The sequence below is a fragment of the Moschus berezovskii genome, chromosome 3 (genome assembly GCF_049115385.1).
Source record: "Moschus berezovskii isolate FMDL1 chromosome 3, NW_MosBer_1.0, whole genome shotgun sequence".
Lineage (NCBI taxonomy): Eukaryota > Metazoa > Chordata > Mammalia > Artiodactyla > Moschidae > Moschus > Moschus berezovskii.
The window spans coordinates 101,437,684-101,455,646 of NC_142462.1; positions in this window are offsets into that span (position 1 = coordinate 101,437,684).

Consider the following 17,963-nt stretch of genomic DNA (forward strand, 5'->3'; position numbering starts at 1 on the left):
TAGAATCCAGGCTCAAGAGGGAGGGGATATATATGTATACTTATGGTTGATTCACATTGTTGTACGGCAGAAACCAATACAACATTGCAAAGCAATTATCTTCCAATTAAAAAAAAATAGAATCCAAAAGTGTTTCCCAGCTCCACAGCTTTCTGGCACCCTGGTGAAATGCTGATCCTGCCATCCCCAGGGATGGGGGTCAGTGAGGAAATGAACCAAAGTTAGAGTGAAGTACACTTGTGCACACATGTGCCTGTAAACACACACACAGTGGCCACTCACCCTAAATGGTTTGTCCTTCCAGCCTATCCCCTCTTGAGTTGCTGCACATATTCCCTTTGCCTGGCACAGTCTGGTCCAATTCACAAGTTCCCACCTCAGAAAGATTTTTTGTTATCAAACTAATGCCGAGAACAGTGGCTGGCACATGATAGACACCTAAAACATACAGAGAGGAAAGAATGATCTGTTTTTTCACAAGCCAAAAAGACAGACTTGATAATCTTTTCTTGAGAGGAGGTAACATGCCTACATGGTTCAAAATTCAAGTAATACAAAAGGATTCACAGGGGAAATATTTTGCATCCTTAACCCCCTATTTGTCCTATTCTCCTCCTGTTGTTCTTAATTTCCTGTCTATTCTACAGATATATATTTGCATTTGTCGACAAGTATTTGTATATATATAGTCTGTCCACCCTGCCTCATTTGTGAACATTTTTAATACTGTCTTTTATTTTTCCATGTTTGACCAAGCCACACAGCATGTGAGATCTTAGTTCCTCAACCAGGGATCAAACCCATGCCCCCTACACTGGAAGCACAGTCTTAACCACTGGACCGCCAGGGAAGTCCCTCATTTGTGACCATTTTAAACAATCTTCTGTTGTCTTGCCCTGTTTTCTCAGAGCTCTTATAACTTTGCTTTGTGTTTTGCCTATTTTTAAAACCTCGTTTCTAGTTGAACCTAGCTGGACGTACAGAATTTTCACATCAAAGAATAATTGAGTTCTTTTAAATTGAAAGCTCCTCTGATGTTTCTTTTTTAAAAAAATGTTTTTGCTTATAAGAATTTATTTAGCAACTCATTTTTCAGGAAAGTCTTTGTTGTATAAAGCAAATAAATGTAAAATGTGCAGATAAGTTTATGAGCACATAACATTTCTATGGTCTAGGATATTTTAAGGAAAGGCTGAGAAAAACACCAGTGTTGAGCGGAGGGGTATTTTCATATTTAACATCAACGTGAAAGTGAATTCTAAGCACAGAGGGCTTCTTGTAACAATTACCCACTTTAAACCTTTGATTGTTTTCTGGAACTATTGATATGAGTTAAAAATCTCAGTGTCGTAAGTAATTCAGGTGTTATTACACTGTTGTAATGCCAACAATCTTTTATTTTCTACCTACTCATTGACAGGAAGCCTTGACTTCTCCTTCTCCTCCTTCCCAGAACACTTTCTTTTACTTGTCCAATTCTCTGCCCAGTGGGATACCAACCTCTACCCTGTTTCTTTATCCCCATTTTCAGATTTCCAGTTCTTACAAAATTTTTTGAGGCTCACCCATGCTTAAAAGTGATGAACCACAGAACAGGTTAAGACCAGCGCTGTGTCTTAGAAATAGAAATCACTTCTAAATTAAATGACTTAAAGTCAATGCTTTCCCACCATGAACCCTATTACAGAAATAAATAAAACTAGAGTAACGAATTGAAAGATAATTTTGCATTTTACACCATTTGCCATATTTGACTCACAAATTTCACAATTAAGTGAAAGAAGTTGCGGTTGAAATAGAAAACCATTACACAAGGAAAAAAGTAAAGTACTTAATAGAAATTTGATTATCAAGAGCAGGTATATTACTCTTGACAGGAAAATAAATTAACTTTTGACAATTGTTCAAACAAGTGACTTAAGACAATATTAGTTATGCATTAAAATATCAATGGGGTTTTTCTGCTCAATTAGTAAATTGCCTTGGAAAAATTGCGTTTTCCCCAACCTGTGGCCAATGAACTGAATGGTATCCTTTGTACTTTGTCTCTTACTACAGGGAGCCTGTGTTCCTGATAATCTGGATAGAAGAACCAGAAAGTATAGCTGTATAATTTAAAATTTTTTATTCAATATTATATACAATTATAGAAACTGTATATATTATTCAAATATAAATATATGTGCATGTGTATATTTTTATAATAGAAACTACAGAAAGCCAACCAATGCTTGACAACATTTCCTCAGCTGGAAGAAATATGCAGAATAAACGGTGATTTTCAAATAGAGAGTCACTCTTAGGGGGGTGTTCAAACTTCAGAAAAAAAGGTGGGGGGAGAGGAAGATGTAAATTTAATCCACAGTAGACAAGAATTTTAAAGAGTTGCTTAACATCGGTGTAAGGGGGATATACTGAGAGTAAGTAAGCATCAGGCCTGTTTGGACTAAAGAAGGGACCTGTCTCCGGGCTCATCCTGTGCTCATGATTGTAACAGTCAACGTTTTGAACATCATTCTGTGCCAGGCCCTGGACTCAGCTTTGACACCACTTCATTTAACCCTCAATGTACATACTATTAATACTTCATTTTACAGACGAAGGAATGGATGCTTCAAGGGCTCAAATAACTTTCCCAAGATCATGCAGAGAGGAAACTCAAAGCCAACATTTGAAAAAAAAGATATCCATGCTCTTAATCATCATACTCTATGCTATTCTACTGGAAAGGGTTGATTTTTGCCTCTCATTAAAACATTCCCATTAATATTGTTTCTGTATTTAACCAGAATTACCTTATATAGTTTCTTCTCTTGAACCATATCATTTCTTAAGAGCTACATTCCAGAATTGTGTGGATATTCAGCATAAACTGGTAGTCATGGATTATATTGGATATGCTTAGTTGCTCGGTCATGTCCGACTCTTTGCAACCCCATGGACTGTAGCCTACCAGGCTCCTCTGTCTGTGGGATTTTCCCAGCAAGAATTCTGGAGTAGGTTGCCATTTCCTTTTCCAGGGGATCTTCCTGACCCAGGGTTTAAACCCAGGTCTCCTGCATTGCAAGCAGATTCTTTACCATCTGAGCTACCAGGGATGCTCTATGGATTATACTAGGATTCACATTGTCAAATTACTGGCTCCTTACAAATCTGTTCTGTTGTGAGGTGTATAATGAAAGCTGTTTCACCTAATAGGAAAATAATACAGACTAATCGTTATGGAGTATGATGTGCTATATATTGTTCTAAGAACTTCAAGTTTATTAATTGAAATTGATTTAATCTTTATGACAACTCTATAAGGCAGTTGCTATTGTTATATCCAATTTATGGATAAGAAAACTGAAAATGTGTTCTTTGAAGACCTATGAAAATGCATACTCCCTTAAAATATATGAATAAAATTTACAAAATAAAAGTAAATGCTAAATAAAATGTCTAGAATATATAACCTTATATAAGTCCTATTAATTATTGAATCTAATATATTGGGTTAGTCAAAAAGCTCAATGGGGATAACATGCAGAACCCAAAGGAATTTTTGGCCAGCCCAATACTTAAAATCTTTATTACGTCTGAAAACATCTTGCAGAATAGATTTTTTTCTCACTTGCAGGAATCCCTGAGTATATTAGCTGTGCTTGCTAAGACACCACTGCCAACTTTTAAATTAAATGAGTTACTCATAGCCAAATAACTCAAAAACAAAATTATAAAAATCTCGCAAAATTTTCACAGAAAAAAAAGGAAAAAGAAAAAATAATAAAGATATTGGGGCATTTTCCAAAGAAAAGGAAAGGCCTATGAAGGGGCTAAAACTATCATAATTGGTGATGTGATAAATTAAGGAACCTGGAAGAGTTAAGGACTTCACATTCACCTTGTTCAAGTTCACTCTAAGTTTAAGATCCACCAAAGAACCTTGAATTAAGATTTGAAAACTCATGAACCTGCTATGCTCCCTGCTGGCTGGGTAACCCTAGGCAAAGCCCTTGGCAGCCCTGTTCTCATCATCAGACAGTGCTGTTGTAAAATTTAAACAAGATGGGGTATTGGAACGTGCTTTGCCAACTATACTTTTCTGAAGATGTTCCAAAACAGCCATTAAATCCAGCAATACCATTTTTCTTTTACTGAGGGAAAGACAGTAAAAATTCCAAGATACTTTTGGAATAAATTTTGTTTTCTTACCATTTCATAAATGCAATAATCCAACAAAATGCTATCAAGTATATATCTGCCCTTGGGAGTCTATCTATAAGTGGCAAAAATAATGAGCCTATTGACCTTCCATAAATGAGCATTTCCTTGATGCCAGAGTAGTTTATCTGTTTAAGCAGTTTCAATATACTCGCTGAGATATTTGCACCCGCCAGGTCTCATCAAGGTGTTTTGGACAGTGTGATATCCACCAGACATGGGGAAGGTGCTGCCAAAGACCTGAAGACAATTGTCTGCTCTGTTTTTCTCAAAAGCCCAGGTTCAGGAGCTGCCTGTTGGGTGGCCCTGGACTGTGTGAATCTTAGGGATGCTACCCAAGACCTATCACTCAAGGCCTGAGCCTGAGCTCAGAAGAGACACAGATCTTCTTTCTTCAGGTCTAGAGAGGAGATGGCACCAGCCAGAGACTTTCCCTGATTTCCCTCAGCCTCAAAACCTTAAGGGGACTAGGGGACTTCCCTGACGGTCCAGTGGTTAAAAATCCACCCTGCAATGCAGAGGACATGGGCTTGATCCCTGATCAGGAAACAAAGATCCCATGTGCCACGGGGCAACTAGGCCTGCGTGCCACAACTACAGAGCCTGCTCACCACCACTAGAGAGTCCGTGCGCTGCAACGAAAGATCCTGCATGAGACAATGATGATTCCAAGTGCTGCAACTAAGACTCAATGCAGCCAAATAAATAATTTTTTTAATTTAATTTAAGGGGATCAAAGCAAGGGGTGCCGGCAGGCCCATTCTAACCCAGAGGTCACAAGAGATAAAATAAGGAGAAGCAGAGAGAAAGATGGAGAAGGGAATGGCAATCCACTCCAGCATTCTTGCTTGGAGAATCCTATAGACAGAGAAGCCTGGAGGGCTACAGTTCATGGGGTCGCAAAGAGTCGGACATCACTGAGCAACTAACGCTAGAGAGAGAGGAGGATGGAATCCAGAGGTTCTCCATCTGTGTGCCTGTTAATTTTGGCCATATTTTCACCTGGCCGATTGGAGCATCCAACCCTGAGTGAAGCCAAACTTCAACTCTCCCTTCCCTGAGTTAAACCATCTCCCCACCCCAATACCTGTTTCTGCCATTCGTGTGCATTAGGCTTAACATTTATGTTTTCTACCTGGGAGAGACTGGAGATTCTGAGAGGGGAGGAGGATTAAGAAGAGAAAAGGAGCAAAGGGTAAAATATCTGTTCTGTCTCTGCCTCCTGCTCTTCCTCCCAGTGCTAGGAGGGAGAAAAGGTCAGAACCTGGCAGAAGAGTTCCAGAGAGAGCTGGTGGCACTCCAGACCAGCAGAGCAACTACCTGGCTCAAGATGCAAAGCCGTGGGGGCCGTTCTCCTGATGCCTTTAAGACAGCAGAAACACCTCAAGCCCAGAAGCAATGGAAAGATATGAGAGATGGAATAGAAATGAGCCAAATAGAAGGTGCAGAGACCACCACTGCCCAGCTAGTCCGAACACATGTCTAAAACCACAGAAATAACACGTGACCTGGAGAGACCACCAGACCATCAGGCAGGTGGGGGCTCCAGCTACCATAGCTATCCTTTAATGACAAACGTAGCCTGAGACATCTTGGTGACCTTGATGACATTCTGCCTCCCACAAGTCAAATCTGTGCCTTACAGTCCTGACCCACATCACAGCTCCCTTCCTCTCATGGACCTGAGGAAGGAAGCCTTCTGCTCCCACTGGAGATTGGCTTGTGGCTCCACAAAACCCTTCCTGTATGTGATACAGAACTCAGTGCAATTATGTTCCTGGCTCTTCATCAGAAATTCGAAACAGGGGAATACGTTAATAAAGGTTTTTATCTTTCCAATGAGACAAAAAGAGGGTAGAAATTAGCACAAAAACTAACTCACCTCATCCAACTCTGGCTTCTAGTGTGCCCTTTGTAACAAGGATTCTGAACTTGCCATCTAGCACACCTTTGTATAGACAAGCATAGGTAGAGACTCACCAATGAACCTAATTAGCTACCCTGGCGATCTTCTCAAGCTTGAAACATCTCATTCCTTCTTTCCAGGGCTGAAATTGTTATGAATCACTATTTATATATTTAAATGTTTGTTTTCTTATGATATAAAAACATAAACATTACTACTTTTAGCTTCTCACAGATTTAGAAAAGCAAGGATAAATACCTAAAATTTACGACTATGTTACATAGTAATACAATATCCTTTCACAAAATCTTGGCTATCAAATTACTTGCAAAAAGATTCCTTTTTCCAGTTGTATGGCAGAGAGTGGGAGGAAATAGCATTTGGTAAGAAAATGTCAACTTTTAACAGAACAAAAACTGGAAATGGAGAGACCATCACTCAAGAAAAAGAAGATACGTTTTTTTTTAATGGCTGAGTAATACTCCATTGTGTATATGTACCAAAACTTTCTTATCCATTCGTCTGCAGATGGACATCTAGGTTGCTTCCATGTACTGGCTATTATAAACAGTGCTGCAATGAACATTGGAGTACATGTGTCTCTTTCAATTCTGGTTTCCTTGGTGTATATGCCCAGGAGTGCGATTGCTGGATCATATGGCAGTTCTATTTCCAGTTTTTTGAGGAATCTCCACACTGTTCTCCATAGTGGCTGTACTAGTTTGCATTCCCACCAACAGTGTAAGAGGGTTCCCTTCTCTCCACACCCTCTCCAGCATTTATTGCATGTGGACTTTTGGATAGCAGCCATTCTGACTGGTGTGAAATGGTATCTCATTGTGGTTTTGATTTGACTCTGTGGGAGAGGGTGAGGGTGGGATGATTTGGGAGAATGGCATTGAAACATGTATATTATCATATGTGAAACGAATCGCCAGTTCAGGGTCGATGCATGTTACAGGAGGCTCGGGGCTGGTATGTGGGGATGAGCCAGAGGGAGGATAAGGGGAGGAGGGAGGTGGGAGGGGGGTTCGGAAGGGAGAACTCATGTACACCCGGGGCGGATTCATGTCAATGTATGGTAAAACCAACCAATATAATATTGCAAAATAATTAGCCTCCAATAAAAAAAAAAGAAAAAGAAGATAGTATTGTCCACATAGCGCCTCAATGATTTTCACTATTTCCTTTTTTTTTTTTTTTTTATGAGAAGAAATGAAAAAAAAAAATAATTCAACTTAGGCCAAAGAAAAGATTCCTATCGTACTCTGATTCCTATCTACCTCTGTCCAGGACCCAAACCATTCTAGAGGAAACTGTTCTAAGTGATAACAGAAAGAGGTGAAAGGGGGGGAAATGGAGAAGTTGCATAAAACCGTCCTCCAAGAATCTCAGAAGGAAAAGGATTCAGACCCTCAGATGAAGGGGCAGGATAGAATCCCATGTTTCTGACCCGGCTCTGATTATTATGCTCACTCATATTAATATAAGACATGATTTAATGGGCCATTGTCTGCCACTTGAAATCCCCCAGGCAGAGTTGCTCTCTCTGCCTGGAGGATTTCAAATTTCAAATAATGCTTTCACCTTTACTCCTCAATCTGAGGCAGCTTCAAAAAGGGTGCTATCTAAAACCTCAAAAATAATAGAAATGTTACTCTGATTAGTCATTTAATCTAAATTCTACACTTGGTTCATTTGCTTCAGTTATACAGTGGTAACCAACAGCAGCAACCTGATGGTTTAGTGTGTATTAAGTGTAGGTTATTTCATAGAACAAAGAAGGTGACTATTTCAAGCTATTTTATCTTAGAAATGGCATCTAAGAACCAGTCCAAGAGACCTTGCTTCCTTCTTGCTTGTATTGGGGGAATCTAGAATGGTAAGTCTCCATTCATAGGAACACTCCCGGCTACATATGCACAGGACTCAAGGGCTGGAGTTCCACATCCTTGAGCTTGTTTCCATCTGTCTTCTCTTTTGAACTGTAGAGCAGAGGATTGAATTAATCGTACCCCATAATTGATAGCATACTGTTTTCCCTGGCTTCAGTAAATGTCTCTCTTTATTTCACTTCTGAATTTAGTTCCTGTCCCCTATCCCTTTTTCTATCTTCCTCTCCCACCACTGGCTGGGTCTCTAATGCGTTTGATGTCTATTTCTCTCATTGGACCATTTCCAATCTGTACCCATGCCTCCCCCCAATCTTGGCACTCAGTCTGCAGGGTGTTCTCCCGATCCGCACATTTGGTCACATCTTGAGGTCAGCGTTCGCTCCCCAGTTTACCTGTCCCTCTGCCTCCTCACTCACCCATTGCCCTTCCTTCACCCCTTACTGGCTGATGTCGCCATGACTGACTGATTAGTAACTTACCTCCTAGGCTCAGGGCTGGGGTTCTCCTATAAGGACAACACAGGCAGGAATGGCCTGAACCTTCCAGGGAGGACTTTGGCCTCCCAGAGTCTGCTGTCAGGGAATCGCCCTATAACACTAACCCAAAAAGTACCTCTTTTTGGAACTCCAATGATGTGTCAGACAGACACACTCCTACTTAGGGAATAAAAATACCTTCATCGATGATGTCAGGCTTTACTGGAGGAGAGCTTGGAAGTGCCACAGGAAGGAGACACCTGTTTGTGCCTACTGTTTATCCAAGGTGGTGTGAGCTTAGGGATGTACTAGGTAACCATAACATTCACATATTGATTAGCTCCCTAGGATGCAGACAATGTGTACCCTCGACTCTTAAGAAAAACAATGGAGAAAATATTACTGCATTTATAACCCCAAAAAGGGATTGAGAATGAGCCACTGTCCAGCAACTCACAGTGCTCAGATTTGTGCTGCCCTTGGGGACCTGTTGCTGCTCTGGGACCACAGTGGTCGCCACTGTTGACTGAAGGGATCCTTACATGTCTAGGAGACCTCTGCTCACCCACTGAACACACTTCTTTTGGTAGGGTCTTCCATGGCAGGTGTGTCATAGAGGTGGCTTGGCAAAATACACTAGTAATAATCGTGTCCTTTCTGAAAAAGACTTCAAAGTATGCAATATCATGAAAATTCTTTGGAACTCATTTTAGATCTTCAAGCTGGCAGTGTCAAGCAGACAAAATGTGGAGCAGCATATGTTTTTAAGCATCTCACAGCTGTCATCTTAAGAGCTGTAGACGGCTTTCCTTCAGCCAACAAATTCATTTCTTGCAAATAAAGGGTTGAGCAAACAAATACCCATATTTCTACATTCAAAATGCATGTGCTTGAGTATTAGTCTTTACTTAAATATGCCCTTTTATTTGCCAAGGGCTTCAGTTTTTATTGGCACAAAGATTGGCAAGCACCCGGTTACACTCCATATGGCAATCCCATGAATTACCTTTCCTAGATTGACAGAAAAGAGAACTAAAACACTGCAATTCTGTCACAGGCTGAGGGCCGGCACCTCCTGGATCCTGCAGCTTCAGGCCTTAGGACAAGGAGACGGTGAAAAATGGGAGCTGTGTTCGGAGACCTGTGAATCACCACTTCGTGTCCTGTGTGGATGTTCCCAGGGAGGCCTGTTAGATGGAGAAATCTCTCCTAGTTGAAAGTGGGAAAGTAATGCTGGCCTACATCTTATGATTCTTTTCTCCTAAGACACTTGAAGTACTTTTCAGATAATAACTCACAAATTACCCTAACATCTCTCTGATATGTGTCTACGGCAGAGATTATCCCCATTTCAGCAATGAGGAGGAAATTGAAGCATAGAATCACAGAACAACTTGAAGCCTCCCCTTGCTCCCAGCAGGTTGATTTAGCAAAAGACCAGGCATGGACTGGTAAGTTCCACGAAGAGAATTTTGACAGAAAAGACTTCAAACACACTTCCTTACTAGCAACAAAACTAAGACATAAGCATGTGTTAAATCCAAAATCAAAGTATTTGCATTGATGAGTCTCAATAAATATCAAATGACTGTAGAAGTGATAAGAATTTGATTGTTCTCTGCTTTGGAACTACTCTCAAACCCATTTGGTCACTTAAATTTCTTTTCAAGGCCAATTAGTTCTTATGGAGGTAGTTTGTTCACTTCTATTCAGAAAATACAAGCCTTTTTGATTCTCTGACAAAAATTCAACCAAAAAAAAAAAAAAACTTATGAAAGAAACAGAAAAAACACAGAGTATGTCTGGTTCCTGCAACGCATAATTAACCAAGTACCTCTTTGCTCCTGCACGCATTTATTCATTTGATGTTCCAGTTCTCTCAGGGATCCTAATGTAAAACAGAGCACTTGGGAACAACTCACAGATTTACAAGGCCCTCTAGGGGATCCAAGTCTATCAATGAACACGTTAGCCTCATCCATAGATGGGGTGTGAAGCACTTTTACTACCGCAATACAGACAGAGTGTTTCTAATCCAGAAATAATTTGGTATCGGTAACCAATATAACACTGGCACCGAAATGTCCTTCATTTCCCTTAACTGCTTCCAACCCATGGAAAACTAAATGCAATTGAGTGGAAAAGACTTTTCAATGAGCTGTGTCTGCACTGGAAACGTGAAGCGAGGGATGGAGAATCCAGCTCATCAACCCAGGCCCAAGACAAAGCACTTCCCATTTGAAAACATGACCAAAAGTCCATCAGGTGGCTTCCTGTGTTGAATGTACATGATTTCAATCGAATGATGTACTGAGTATGGCTTTACAAGCCAATAAGCAGGGGTGCAAAAAATACAGCCTTTATGTTTCCAGTAATTAAATTTGACTTCAGTCTCAAGCTCTCAGTCTTCTCTGTAGCAGAAAAGTTCCTCTCCTTAATTTAATTCAAATTAGTGATTCCTCAATCATTTCGTGGATAAAACCAGACAATTTCAGGGTTTCACACTTTCCCTTTCATTCTCTTGAGTGGGCAGTGAAGTCTGCATGGGTCATGGCACTGGAGAGTAAGGGAGCTTCTCCACTGAACCCAACGAGGGCACCTCTACCTGCTGGTCTCTATCTCCACAGCATCCCTTGGCTTTTCAGTACTGCTGGCATTGACAGTAAACTGTCACCATAACTTCTCTCAATTATCTCCACAGTCTTCTTAGGGACAATAAAAGTTCATATGGGCTCTCCTCTGGGCTTCAGGAGACTCAAAGCTGTCAGATCCATTCTTGCCTGGGCTGGCCCAGCCACCATATCTGCTTTGCTGCTGTTCCAGTGTGTCCATGAGGTTTTCTGCACATTCAGGCTTCACCCTGGAAGCAAGGCACAGGTCTTCCCCGCTCTTAGAAACTTCTAAACCAAGCTGAGCTTTCTATCATCCTCACCCAGGGCTTGGCCACTGCTAAACAAGGACTCTAGATCCATCCTTGTGCTGTGCTAAGTCGCTTCAGCCATGTCTGACTCTTTGCAACCCCATGAGCTGTAGCCCACCAGGCTTCTCTGTCCATGGAATTCTCCAGGCAAGAATACTGGAGTGAGTTGCCATGCCCTCCTTCAGGGGATCTTCAAAACCCAGAGATCAAACCCTTGTCTCTTGTGGCTCCTTCATTGCAGGTGGATTCTTTACCGCTGAGCCACCAGGGAAGCCCTTAGATCCACACTGCATGTGTGCAAATATTGGCTGTTCTAATTACTAGCTGTGTGACTTTGGGCCCATCACTTGCCCCTCTGTGACTGTTTCCTCATCTGAAAAATGAGATCTGATAAGCTTGTTGAGAGGGGTCAGTGAATCAAAGTATGTAATTCACTCAGAATAATGCTGGGCACATAGGAAGTACTACATGTGTTGGGTAGTGTTATTGCTACTAGTCCATTATGGAGGCTGGGGTGGGGCATCTCTTACCCCAGAATCATGTTAGCATCTTCCACTCAGCCTTTTAGGAGAAGAACTAGCTCTTCCTCTCACACTGTCTTTTTAAAACTATTGTCTATTTTGTGAACTATGTGCTCCGAATCCTTCCGTCTCCTGCAATGCAGGAGCCACAGGAGACAAGGGTTTGATCTCTGGGTTTGAAGATCCCTGAATGAGGGCATGGTAACTCACTCCAGTATTCTTGCCTGGAGAATCCCATGGACAGAGAAGCCTGGTGGACTAGTTCATGAGGTTGCAAAGAGTCAGACGTGGCTGAAGCGACTTAGCACAGCACAAGGATGGATCTAGAGTCCTTTTTAGCAGTGGCCAAGCCCTGGGTGAGGATGACAGCCTTCTGGAACTCAAAATACCTTTTCTCTTTCAGAAACCTGGACTTCTGCAATTTACTGAAGTCATTGACTTTGCCATCAACAGTAAGAAATTATTGAACTCTTGGAAGTACAAAGTCAAGAATTTATCTTCAGCACCTGTTTCTCCCCTAAGGTAAGAAATCCTGAGCCCTCCTCCAGAGGATCTTCCCAACCCAAGGCTTGAACCCGTGTCTCCTATGGCTCCTACATTGAAGACTGATTCTTTACCGCTGAGCCACTGGGAAAGTCCTTAGATCTACACTGCATGTGTGGATTTACTTCCTGTGATCAGGTATATATAATGGAAAAATTGTGAGTTGAAAAGTTAGCATTCCTCTCAATTGACTTGCTAGTCTGAGCATTTTGTCAGGAGAAGAGTAACCAGGTGGCTTGGCTGGCCATACCTGTCCCATGTGTTGAATATTTCCAGGAATCATGAGAGCAGTTAAATACTAGCCAAGACAATAGCTTGCTAAACTAATTACTTGTGGCAAGTCATGGAAAAAATGCAGAAACACCTTAAAACAGGTGGTGTTGTTGCCATAGTCATCTGCAACAACACAAAAACAGCTCATACCACCAGGACTTGACTGCTATCGCTACTATTAGAACAAAGATGTTAATGCCTTTTCTGAAAAGTTAAAATTAGTAATAATTTTGTTCCCACACAAGCATGTTCTGAGCACAAATGGCATCAGCACCTTGGGAGCTGACAACTGATTTGAGGAAGATACTCCAGAAATGTATTTAAATCATGAATTTCCCATTGGGATTTTTATTTTAAGCTCTAAATATGTTTTTGGTTACTGAACTAGATCCTCTGGCATTAAAGTACATCCCCTGTGCATACTCAGAGATATATTGCCTCTTTCAGGCCACTAGAGCAATATCTGATGAGTTATGACCCTGGCTACAGGAGGACATTATTCACACCGAGTCCCCGAAAGCATCAGTTTGGCTCCACAAGATCTAAAGTTGGAGCTTAAAGTAAAGTCCTCAAAAGCCTTCTTAAGATACAGCTAAATGACACCACTAGGCATTTTAAATCAACCCACATCCATTTTAACTTGAAGTGGGCAAACTCTGTGAGAGAAAAGGTAACACTGTTTTCTCAGTGGTTCTACTCTACCTCACTACAATATCATTCCAGCCTCTAAATATCTTCAGGCGAGTATTTTATGTGTCAACTTTTCAGGCACTAGCGAATCCACAGATTCAACACAGTGGGTACAGCTGAGTACATTGTGATTGAGGATGGGCAGGATCCTTGCAAATACCCCAGGTAGGAAGCTTTCAAATCCTCAGATTCATCTGTGTATGTAAATAGAGCCTGTTCCACATTTCTATAAAACCACAAAACTATTTATCATTTTTATTGGCGTCACTTCCATTCTAATTGTCTCAGGCTGATCTTAAATGTATAATTAAATGACTGCCCTGTTGTTTGGTCTCAGTAACAGCTCACACTTACTGAGGGTTCATTATGGCCCACTCATCGTGCTAAGCTATTTATGAAGCTAAGTCACTTCAGTCATGTCTGACTCTTTGAGACCCCATGGACTGTAGCCCACTAGGCTCCTCTGTCCATGGGATTCTCTAGGCAAGAATACTGGAGTGGGTAGCCATTTCTTCCTCCAGGGTGTCTTCCCAACCCAGGGATTGAACCAGAGTCTCTTATGTCTCCTGCATTGGCAGGTGGGTTCTTCACCACTAGCTATTTATGAGTATTATGCAGTTTGGTGCTACAAACATTGCCATTTCACATAACCTTGATGAAGGTTTGAAGTTTGTCTGAGGCCCCATAACCAGGACTCAACTCAGGTCTGCTTGATCTCATAGCCTCAGCTCACCCTCTCCAGGCTACACCACCACATGCACTACAACTCATGGGTCCCCAGCCTTCAGGCCACAGGCCAGTACCTCCTCTCAGATCAGTGGCAGCATTAGATTAGAAATACAGCATATGATGAATGTAATGTTCCTGAATCATCCAGAAACCATCTCCGCAAACCCCACTCCATGGAAAAATTGTCTTCCATGAAATTTCTCCCTGGTGCCCAAAAGGTTGGAGATTATATAATTAATCAAAATGAGACTGCATCCTCTACTTTCAGCCCTGTTGTTGTATAGTTGCTCAGTCGTGTCCAACTCTTTGTGACCCCATGGACTGCAGCACGCCAGGCTTCCCTGTCCTTCGCCATCTCCCAGAGTTTGCTCAAACTCATGTCCATTGAGTCGGTGATGCCATCCAACCATCTCATCCTCTGTCTTCCCCTTCTCTTCCTGCCCTGAATCCTTCCCAGCATCAGGGTCTTTTCCAATGAGTCAGCTCTTCACATCAGGTAGCCCTGATAGAACCAAAAATGAATCTGACCCTGAATAGATGTTAAACTTACCTCCTTGAAATATCATTCCTTCTTTTACTCCTTTCCCTCATAGTATATCTCTTTGTCTCTGTTCATCTGATAAAACCTCTGACTCCTTTAAATGCCAAGGGTCTCAAGCTCTCCCTTCACACAACACCTCTACAATAATATAACATTCATTACAGTCTATAAGGCACTTGAAAAACTAAAGCAAGTATTTACAAAATATGAAAATTCTTATAGAGAAAGAATTTGTTATTGTGATCTTTTTCAGTTCTTAAAAAATATTTTTAAGTGAAGCTTTAATAAATGAACAATGAAAAATTACAAGCAATTAAATTGACCAAAACATTTTATCATAAAAACTTGTAAATTTGTATTGATATTTGCTTCTTAATAGGCCATGCTTGAAATAATCTAATTTAAAGTTCTCGAAAACTTAATTTGGACTGGGTGATTTTTCACTGTACGTTGTACTTAGATTAATTGTTGATTCACTGTCACTTTCATCCATTTTTCACTCGTTCATAATATTATGCTTGAGTAGTTGTTCATTTTATGCCATTAAAATGTAGAAATACTCTAAATCAGTACAGAAGGCTGCATATAATATTGTTAAAACTTTCCCAGCTTAAGTCTAGTGAGACACTCATAATAATTTCATCATGAGGCAACTTTTAATATTCTTTAAAATTATTACAGGAATATATCTAAATGATAGGGTTGCCTTGGGGATCTACTGTGAAAGCAGAGGATGGACAGTACATGATATAAGTGCAAAATAAGGTTTTTTGGGAAAAAGTGGTGGTATTGTGCTCAGTCGAGTCCGACTCTTTTGCAACCCCATGGACTGTAGCCTGCCAGGCTCCTCTGTCCAGGGAATTTTCCAGGCAGAAATCCTAGAGTGGGATGCTATTTCCTTCTCCAGGGGATCTTCCTGACCCAGCGGTTGAATCTCTGTCTCTTGTGTCTTCTGCATTGGCAGGTAGATTCTTTACCACTGTGCCACTTGGGAAGGCCTTTGGGGGAAAATTTACAGGCAAAGAAGTAGCCAAGGTCATGAGCTCATTCTCTTGTTATCCTGTAAGGAGACGGTCGTGGGTCATACAGAGCCAGACATACCCCAGAAAGCATACCAGTGACCCTGTGTCTGTGCCTTTACCTAAATGGAGAAGCATTGAGAGGGACCAAAAATGTTCTAAACACCTATAAAACCATTGAAACTGTTTGGTACATGAGCAGTCTTGTTAGAAAGGGTCCAGAGGTCAACTTTTGAGGTGGCCTCCTCCTCTGTGGAGCTGTCTTGGATCCAAGGAGCCCGCTTCTTTCTAAACTATTAAGAAAGGACAGGAAAGAGCCTCCAGAAATCTCCAGATTTATATCTTTACAGGATATGAGCAAATATTTTTAGCATGCTCTTTTTTCAAATAGGAACATCTTCAAATATGTTAAAAGGACACAGTAGCCAACTGGAAAGGGCTCCCAGTGGTCAGATCTGAGACAATTGGAGCAAGAACAACCACAACAAATTGGTAGAAATGGATTATAACCATGGAGTAAAATAAGAATCCAGGAGTTCATAGTGGCATAAATAAACTGAGAAAAATTAGTAAACAGACGTCTCTTCATTACCAGAAATTTCCAACAAATAAATGTTGGATGAAGTCTGTTTGGTAGATATCACAGTAATAATTGTTTCAGATAAGAATCATCGATAAATCTGTGGCTGAAAAATCCGATAAGATTGACTCCCCTGATGGTCCAGTGGTTAAGAATACACTTATAGGTTTGATCCCTGGTCCAGGAAGATTCCACATGCCACAGGGCAACTAAACCCTGTGTGCCACAACTACTAAGCCTGTGCCCGAGAGCCCAAGAGCCACAACTACTGAGCCTGTGCACTCTAGAGTCTGTGGTCCACAACAAGAGAAGCCACCATAGCCAGAAGCCAGTGCACTGCAACAAACAGTAGTTGTTGTTGCAACTACTCCCCCTCGCTACAACTAGAGAAAGCCCATGCACAGCAGCAAAGACCCAGCATAGCCAAAAATAAATTAATTAATTAATTTTTAAAAATCTGATGAAAGACAGGATCATTACAATCAGCCCTCCATATCCTTGGGTTCTACATGTGTGGATTCAACCAACCACAGACGGAAAATACTTGGAAAAAAAAAATTCCAGAAAGCAAAACTTGGATTTGCTGCACACTGGCAACTATTTACATTGTACTTACAACTATTTCCATGGCATTTACACTGTTTAAGGTATGATAGGTAATCTAGAGACAATTCAAAGTATATGGAAGGATGTGCATTGATTATATGCAAATACTACACCATTCTTCATAAAGGACCTGAGTATCCTCGAAATTCAGTGTCTGCAGGAGTCCTGTAGCCAGTCAATACCCATGGATACCAAGGAATGGCTGAACAGAGTCCCAAAGTATCTGTCCATACGATAACAAATAGTTTACTTGCTAATATGAAGGAAAGAACAGAAGACAGGTCAATACTCCATTTCAAATTAAACATGAAAAAAATAGTTAAAAGGTGCTTTCCAAGTTCTCAACTGTATTCTAAGAGATTTCAGAAAAGTTTAACCACACTCTCTAGTTGTTATTTGGGTAGGGAATGGAGAGTGATAAGAAGATTGAAGATGTTTCTGTCCAGAACATTACAAATTCAGAGCCAGTTGATTCCATAATTCTACTACCAAGCAGAAGGACAGGAAGGACAAGAACCATGGATTCTTTCTGAATTTTTATTTCCTGTTGTGGAGGCAGCTACAGAGGGAAGCCTCTGTGTTATGGGGCTTTGCTAGTCAAGTGTCAGAGGACGGAGTTGGGGAAAATGTGGAGAAACATGTGAGGGGACTTGGCCCTGCTTTAGGTCTTCACGTTTATGAAACCTAAGAGCAGACATTCTTCCCTTCTGTTGCAAGAAAAAAGCATGAATAGTAATGTGCTAAAATTACTTCCCATCCGTGTGTTCAAGACGGACTATAACCATATGTTGTTATTTAAATTAAGCAACAGGCAATGCAAGTATTTCGCATTTTTTAATGAAATGGTTTATTATGGATACCCTATTGCTCTGTGGAACACTGTGTAGGGATTGGCCTTCTTGTCAGAAAACAAGACTTTCACTCCCTAATATATACTTTAAGAAGCCTGTTAGTCATTCAGTGCATTAAACATGCAATTTTCAGTTTTAAAAATAGCTTTTAGGAGTTTCCCTGGTGGCTCAGTGGTAAAGTATTTGCCTTTCAATGCAGGAGACACAGGT